We start from the raw sequence: 9,564 nt of genomic DNA on the forward strand, positions 1-9,564 counted from the left end.
GAAATTTTTCTGTGTATAGAAAAGAGACTGATAAGAGACTCAAAGAGACAGAGAACCTGATTTCAAGCCCTGATGCCAACACTAATTTTATGTATGTGAGCCTTCTAAGTTTTTCTCCAATATAAAACAGAGATATATAGTAATACCTCCCCTACTTACCTCACTGAGTTGTCTTAAGGATCAGTGAGATCATGGGGAAGAAAGTGCTTTGAAAACTCTAAAGTGCAACACAAACATAACATAAACCTGTGGCTCACGTCCCCAGGCTATGCATCGGAATGACCTGTAGGCCCTTTTCAAACGTATAATGTAATGTACTGGGAGGAATATGGAGAAGAAGCATTCAGTCAGACATTATTTCTGCACTCCTGTGCAGTTATTTGTGCAGGGAAATGTATCAATTCTTCATTGGACAGAATAATCTATGGTGGCTTTCAAGTGATCAAAAAACCTTCCAGGCATGTCTGATCTATATTCAGCACTATACCAGGCCATCTAAGAAACGCTAGAGAAGTCTAAGGTACAGCTCATGGCATCAGTATTGTATTCCTTAGCACATGGACTGTCACACTAGAAAACTAAATTTTTCCTTGGGGCCATGGTGTTTTGTTACAAAAATAGAATAAAAACTTTGAAAACAAAATGATCCTTTCTAATGTCATGAAAAATTTGTTATTTTTATTGTTTTCTGTGAGTGATTTATATGCAATTAAATGGTCACTATTAATTGTATCAGTAAGAACATCAACAAGTAAGGTTTTCAAGAACCAACTTCAGGGTTTTGCCCAGGGGACCACCCAACTTGTAACATGTATGCTACAGCATGGTAGCATGAGATGCCATGGTAAAGAGATGTGTGAGTTACATATGCTTCATGACGCCCCAGGCTCAAAACGAATGTGAGTTAAATACAACTCACACGGCAGTTAATGTGTTAAAATTGCTAAGAGAGTGGATGGTAAGTGTTCTTACCACAAAAATGATAACTATGTAAGGTAATGCATACGTTAGTTAGATTTGGCCATTCCACAATGTATATATACTTCAAAACATCATGTTGTACATGATAAATACATATAATTTTATCTATCAATTAAAAAATAAATACGATTTTTGAGGAAGAGGAATAACAATATTTTTTTTAAAAAAATGAAACAAAACCTATAATTCAGGCAGAGTGAGGACCTTAGTAAATCTTTTCCCCAAAAAAGCTATGAGGACCATTAACCTCGTTGCTGGATGAGGTGGCTGATCTGATTTGGAGCTCTGCTGAAGCCCAAATCCCTAGGGGCATTGTTGAAAACAATAGTGATCCATATGAAAAAATTAAAGGCCAATGTCATAGCTGTTTGAAGCTACAATACTGGTTGAGCAAGCTAGAGATCAGCCAAAAATTTTAAATAGAGATGTGGAGACTAAAATAACTGTGGATAGAAGGTTTTGGAAAGGCTTTCATATTCTTGGGGGATCTGGAAGTCTGTGTGCATGTGCAGGGCTAAGAACATAGTCAGGGAAAACCAGAGAGGGCCCCAGTTTTCTACTCACTCCCAGCTGATAGTGAGGCTCTACATAAGCAGAAAGTGAAAGCCAAGGCAGACCAACTAATTGCCTGAACTCTGAATGCATGTCCCAACTCTAAAATCATCTCAGCGAAGAGTGGAAACTTTGCTAGCTTAAGGCCTTTAAGTACAACCTGTTTACCATTGACCAAATATTGGTTGGCCACTAAGCAATACTGAACTAGGGATGACTCCTAGGAAGCTGTCTCAGTCCATCTGGGCTGCTATAATAAAAATACCATAGGCTAGATGATTTGTAAACAAAAGAAATTTATTGCTCGCAGTTACAGAGGCTGGGAAGTCCAAGTTCAAGGTGTCAGCAGATTCAGAGTCTGGTGAGGGCTCACTCTCTGCTTCAAAGATGGCACCTTCTCACTGCATCCTCACATGGCAGAAGGGCAAAGGGGCTCCCTCAAGCTTCTTTTATAAGGGCATTAATCCCATTCATGTGGGTAGAACCCTCATGACCTAATCACCTTTCAAAGGTCCCATCTCTTTGGGGGTTAGGTTTCAACATATAAACTTTGGAGGACATAAACATTCAGATCATAGGATAAGCCAGGCTTAAAAATAAAAACAAGAATTAATAAAACGACTGATTGTACACTTCCATGGTTGTACATTGGAGGGCAGACAGACACAAAAGCCTGACAAGGATCTCACAAGGAAAAAATCACAGACAAATATCCCTCATGAATACAGATGGAAAAATCCTCAACAAAATATTAGTAAATCCAGTATAGCAACATATAAAAAGAATTATACAAGATAAATAAGTGTGATTTATCCCAGGAATGTAATGTTGGTTTAACACCTGAAAATCAATTATTGTAATGTACTATATTAACATATAGGGCACCCCCCCCCCCATGATCATCTAAATAGATGTAGAAAAAGCATTTGAAAAAATTCAACATTCATTTATGATTAAAAAAATTTAACAAACTTGGAATATAAGTATACTTCCTCAACCTGATATAGGACATTTATGTAAAGCTTATAGCTAGCATGATACTTAATGATAAGAGACCAAATGATTTCTCCCTAATATCAGGAACAAGGGAAAGATTTATGCATTCACAACTTCTATTTTAATATTTTGCTGGACGTTCTAGCCAGGGCAATAAGGCAAGAAAAAGAAATAAATGACACCCAGATTGGAAAGGAGGAAGTAAAAGAATCTCTATTTGCAGCTGGCCTGATGTGATATATAAAAAATCCCAAGAAATACACAATCTTTTAGAACTAATAAATGTGTTCAAGTTGCAGGACACAACATCAAACCACAAAACTCAATTGTATGTCTACATAATAGCAATACAGAAGTTGAAAATGAAATAAAGAGAACAATTCCATTCACCATTGCAAGTAAAAAATAAAATATTTATGAATAATTTTAACAAAAAATTATAAATATTATACAGTGAAAACTACAACACATTGCTGAGAGAAATTAAAGGTCTTTTTAAAATGGAGCATCCCATGTTCATGGATTGGAATACTCAATATTGGCAAATGGCAAATATCCTTTCCTTGCTATTTAGCTACAAAATGATTTGTATGAAAATTCCAACAGGCTTTTTTTCTTTTTTTTTTGTAAAAGTTAAAGACCTGTTTCTAGAATTTATATATACAAATGCAAAGGCCCCAGAATAGTCAAAACAATTTTTAAAATGAAAAACAAAATTGGAGCAATTTCACTTCTTTATTTTAAAATTTCACATAAAGCAGTTATTAAGTGAGTGTTGTACTGGCATAAGGATAGACATATAGACCAGTGGAACAATATTGAGACTATGGAAATAAACCCTTACATGTATGGTCAATTGATTTTTGACAAGTGTCAAGACAATGTAATAGGAAAGGATAGTATTTTTTAACAAATGGTGCTAAGCTTGAATAGTCAAATGCAAAAAGATGAACTTAGACTCTTATCTCACACCGTTCACAAAAAATTAACTCCAAATGGGTCATAGACCTAAATATAAGATTTGTAACAATAGAGTTTTAGATGAAAAAATCTTAGGAGAAACTCCTTGAGACCTTGAGTCAGGAAAGTATTTCTTAGCTACAACACTAAAAACATGATTAAGTTGAACTTCATAAAAATTTAAAACCTTTTTGCTCCAAGAGACAGCATTAAGAAAATAAAAGATACTTGATATAATTGTGATTTTTTTGAATTTGTTGAGATTTGTTTTGTGGCCTAACACATGGTCTATCCTGGAGAATGTTCATGTGCTGATAAGAAGAATGTGTATTCTGCAGCAGTTGGATGAACTGTTCTGTAAATGTCAGTTAGTTTCTTTGGTCTAAGGTATAGTTTAACTCCAATGTTTCTTTGTTGATTTTCTATCTGTATGATCTGTTCATTACTGAGAGTGGAATGGTGACGTTCCCTACTTTTACTGTATTACAGTCTATCTCTCCCTTTAGATCTATTATTGTTTGCTTTATATATTTGGGTGCTCCAATTTTGGGTACATATATATTTACAATTACTATATCCTCTTCCTGAATTGACCCTTTTATCATTATATAGTGACCTTCTTTGTCTCTTTTTATAGTCTTTGACTGGAAGTCTATTTTATCTGATATTAAGTTTTGCTACTCTTGCTCTTTTTTGGTTTCCATTTGCATGTAATATCTTTTTCCGTCCCTTCGCTTTCAGTCTATGTGTCTTCATAGATGAAATGAGTGTCTTGTAGGTAGTATATAGCTGGGTCTTGACTTTTTTATCCAAATGTTTCAGAACATTATTCTTGGCAAAGACCTTTTGGGTAAGACCTCAACAAATGCAAAAATAGACAAATGGGATTACATCAAGCAAAAAAGCTTCTGTACAGCAAAGGAAACAATCTACAGAACAGGAGAAAATATTTGCAAACTATCCATCTAGTAAGGGATTAATAGCCAGAATATATAAGGAATTCAAACAATTCAATAGCAAAAGAACAAATAATCCAGTTACAATGGGCATAAGATTTGAGTAGACATTTCTGAAAAAGAGGACATATGAATGGCTGACAAGTACATGAAAAAATGCTCAACATCACTAATTATCAGGGAGATGCAAGTCAAAACCACAATAAGATATCATCTCACCCCAGTTAAAATGGCTTTTATCAAAAAGATAAAAAATTATGGATGCAAGCGAGGATGTGGAGAAAGAGGAACACTTGTATACTGTTGGTGGGAATATAAATTAGTACAGCTACTATGAAAAATAGTATGAAGGTTCCTCAAAAAACTAAAAATAGAAAAATAGAACTACCGTATGATCCAACAATCCCACTGCTAGATATGTATCCAAAAGAAAGGAAATCAGTATGTTGAAGAGATACTGGGCTCCCATGTTTATTAAAGCATTATTCACCAAAAAAAATACATAGAATCAACCTAAATGTGTATTAACAGATGAATGGATAAAGAAAATATGGTATATGTAAACAGTGAAATATTACACAGCCACAAAAAGAATGAAGACTTGTCATTTGCAGCAACATTGATGGAAATGGAGGTCAACATGTCACTCATATGTGGGAGCTAAAAAAGTAGATCTCGTGGAGGTAGAGAGTTGGTTGATGGTCGCCAGAGGCTGGGAAGGGTAGGGTAAAGGGAGGATGAAAAGAGGTTGGTTAATGGGTACAAAAATACAGTTATATAGAAGAAATAAGAGCTAGTGTTTGATAGTATAGTAGGGTGATTATAGTTAACAATAATGTATTGTATAGTTCAAAATAGCTAGGAGAGAAGAATGGGAATGGTCCCAACATAAAGAAAAGATACATGTTTGAGGTGATATATATCCCAATTACCCTGAGTTGATCATTACAAATTGTATACATGTATCAAAATATCACATATACCCTCAAAATATGTACAATTATTATGTATCGATAAAAAATGAAAATAGACAATCACTATGCTAAGAGAAAATATTTGCATAGCACATGTCTGATAAAAAGTTGCATCTAGAATATAAAAGAATTCTTATAATTCAATAACGAGAAGACAAATAACCCAATTAAAATGGGCAAAATTTGGAATAGACATTTCTCCAAAGAAGATAAAGGAACAGCTAATAAGTGTATGAAAAGATGCTTAATGTGAGTATGAGACACCACTTCACAATTACTTGAATGACTACAATCAATAAAACAGAAAATAACAAATGTTGATTATAATGTGGAGAAACTGAAACGGTCATTGCTAGTGGGAATATAAAATGTCACAATAACTTTGGAAAACAATTTAGCAATTTCTCAAAATATTAAACACTGAATATTTGCACCCCCTTAATATTTTGAAATTAAACATACACAGACACACAGACACACACAGGTCCTGATGACCCAGCAATTCCCTCCTAGGTATTCCAAGAGAATGGAAAATATATATCCACACAAAACTTGTACATGAATGTTCATAGCAGTATTATTTATGATAGTCAAAAAGTGGAAATGATCCAATTGCTCCAATGGATAAATAGATAAACAAAATGTTCTATAGCTGTACAACAGAATATTGTTCAGCCATAAAAAGGAATGAAGTACTGATACATGCTATAAACATGGATGAACCTCAAAAACATTATGCTAATTGAAAGAAGTCAGACACAAAACCCCACATATTATATGATTTCATTTAAATTAAATGTCCAGTAAAGGCAAATCTATCCAGACAGAAAGTAGATTAGTGGTTGATTTGCATGGAGCTGGGAACAGGGATTCAATGTAAATAGGAATAAGATATTTTACTAGGGTAATGAAAATGTTCTAAAACTGGATTATGGTGATGATTGAGTAATTTAGTAAATTTGATAACATTATTGAATTTTACAATTATATGGGTAAATTTTATGGTATGTAAATTATGTCTCAACAGTTTTAAAGAATCTATCATTCTTGCTTTGAGCAAAGTAGTGAGAAGACAGGAAAAAGGAGACAACTTTCTGCTAATGAGGATATAGGGGCTATTGCAATTCATTAGTAAAAATTAAAAGACATATGTGATAATATTTCTTAAAGCTAAACATATGAGTTATTCTGGTTGTAATTCTACTGCACAAATGCTATTTGCTCAATACAGAATTTGTGGTACCAAGTGGGTTTTTCCTAGCTGTTTTTTATAACACTTTATTTACCACATTAATTTGCAGTAAAAAGCACAATTAAATTGATAGTATTGTAAAAAAAAAAAAGAATCTATCATTCAGATTTCCATTTTTCAACCACCTAGTCAATGGGACAAGCAGAGTAAGGCATAGCTATGAGGTTAAGAGCAACCGATTTCCAAAAGTTTTTATCATCTATTATAGAATCAGCAGGAAAATCACTCACCTCTGAAATAATTCTTTCCAAATAATCAATGGAAAAGATTTTATTTTAAGAAGGGCAAATTATTTGAAAGTTATTTTTATTATACTACCAATAGGAAAGGCTAAAATGATCATGTGTTCTTCTGGTCAACAAGACGTGTCTTGGAAGAGTGGGTAAGTAAATGCTAAATTGTTGATTTGCAGAAGAGCAGATGCTGCCTTGTGATTTAGTTGATATTGTAAATCTACTTTCTCAATTTTGGTAATTTCAATACTTTAAAAATATTTGTAAGCAGTTTAAATGTAAATAAGAAGAAATTTTGAGATAAATTGTCCCTGCTTAACATGAACTTATGTAGTGAGAATATATGTTTTCTTTGTTTAATTTTAAGCTTAAAATAAGAAGAAAGGAAGGTGTGTTTATTTTCTGAGAACCTGAGGCAAATTCAATCCCAACACTCACTTTCCGGAGGGCATTCAGTGACTGAGTTGTTAATTGAGTAACTTTCTTACAAACTGCTTGTTTGTTTCCTTTCTAGAACTCTTTGAGAAAATATGCAGAACCAGATATATATTTTAAATATTTTAAACTTCAGGTAGCTTGGCATATTAAGTTCAACTGATACAACTTACTGTACATTAATGTTTATGTATTTTATGATTAGAAACAATGCTTGAGATGGAAGGAGGCTTGGAGGTCCAACCATTAGAGGATGCAAATTCAACCCACTGAGATTAAATCAAAACCAAAGACAAGTGAGGTCTGTGTGCATTTTATGCGAGGAGTGTATTCATGAATGGCTTGCATAATTCAAAGTTGGTATAATTATGACAAGAGATTGAGGGCATTTTTTTTTTATTTCGGCATATTATGGGGGTACAGATTTTAAGGTTTCAATAAATGTGAGGGCATTTTTAATTAACCAAAGTGATATCAAAATGTGGCAATAGTATAACATAGCTTATCTTTCACATACCTGCCTACTTTGAAATTATGATCTTCTTAATGAATTTTTAATTTGAACAATTTCAAAAGTTGCACATGTAGCCAAACTCTCAATATTTTGTATTGTACTATTTCGAATCTGCATAGTTAAAATTTCCATAAAGTGTGACCAAATTGAAACACATGAAGCATTGTTCTCTGATCTCATCTCTCTACTCCTTTCCAGCCATCCTAGCTGTCTTCAGTTCCTTGAGTACTGAGTACTGCATGCTTCTTATCCTACTTATCCTTGGGGTGCCAGCCTTAGTATTAGGTCAAGTTTCTTTATCAGTGGTTCTCATAAAAGTGTGTTCCTTTCCTTCAGAGTTCTTATTTTAGTTTTAAATTATATGCTCATAATCAAAATGCTTTTTTCATTAATATAAGTGTTATGAGGAGAGAGTCAAAGTCCTATTTTGCTCGCCATGACACCCTCAGTACCTAACACAGTTGCTGGCACACAAATGGTGCTCAGCAATAATTTGGTGAATGAATTAATTGAATAATGAACAAATATCCATAGTTACTTCATTAAATTCTAATTTAGTCACAGCAGTCCAGATAATAAATTGAATCATGGGTCTTTAAAGGAAGGACCCTCCAATATAATAATAGATAATATTTTTTCAACATTTTATATGTGTACCAGCCACCATTTTAAATGTTTATATGCAGTATCTCATTTAATTCTCCCCAAATCCTGTGAGATAGGTATTGTAATTATTCTCACTTTACTGGTGGGGAAATTGAGGTAGGTATTATTGTTAGCAACAGGAGAATCTTGGATTCAATCTTAGGCAGTCTGACTCATACTTCATGCTCTTAAATGCTATTGGGCCCAAACTTGTCATTTTCCAGATGGCGAAATTGAGGCCCAGAAGGGAAGTGACTTGCTCATGTTCTTAAACCAATTTAGTGGCCATGCCAGGAACAGAAGCCAGGTAGTATTGATTAATAATTTGTAGCTTTTAACTACCTCGCTCTGCCACTGATAATAAATTAACTCTAATAACAGATGTTTAATGTACTGGCTTTTCTAATTTTATTGCTGCAATGGTATCTTTTTCCAAATGAAGATCAAAGGCTCTCTGAGCCAGGAGTTTACTAATTTTCTTAGTTGGAAGCCTAATAAAAAGAGAAATATTTGGGGTAGGGAGCCAGAGTTATTTCTAAGGGATCAAAATGAGAACTATTAGGAAAACACTTGCATATGTCTACTAAACAATAGCAAGTGTTAAGTATGACCGGACTGTCCACCTGATGCCAAGACTTTATACGAGTGTGATCTGAAATCTTCATGACAGGTGTATGGGAACGATGGTGTTGTTATACTAGGTTTTTCGAGGGGGGGTGGTGCAGAAAATCTGGGATGCAGAGAGATTAAAGTAACTTGTCCCAAATCATACAGCCAGTAGTGATGGATCTAGGCTCACTCTCAACTCTGATTCCAAAATAGGAGAAAGAGTGGAAGATGAGATATTGGCTATTGGGAGTAGCATTTTTGACACCGGTTCCTCCATAGCAGTGGGGATGGAGTTTTTTTCTTCTCAAGTACTTAAGGAGAGCAAATCATTAGCTACTTTATATGTGATTGTTCATCTTAAACTGACCACTGGGTGTCTTTAAATTTAAACTATTAAATTGTACCTGTCTGATTTATCTGTGGGCTCTTACAGGGCAAAGCATTTGCTTTATATTTC

The sequence above is a fragment of the Microcebus murinus genome, chromosome X (assembly GCF_040939455.1).
Source record: "Microcebus murinus isolate Inina chromosome X, M.murinus_Inina_mat1.0, whole genome shotgun sequence".
Classification (NCBI taxonomy): domain Eukaryota; kingdom Metazoa; phylum Chordata; class Mammalia; order Primates; family Cheirogaleidae; genus Microcebus; species Microcebus murinus.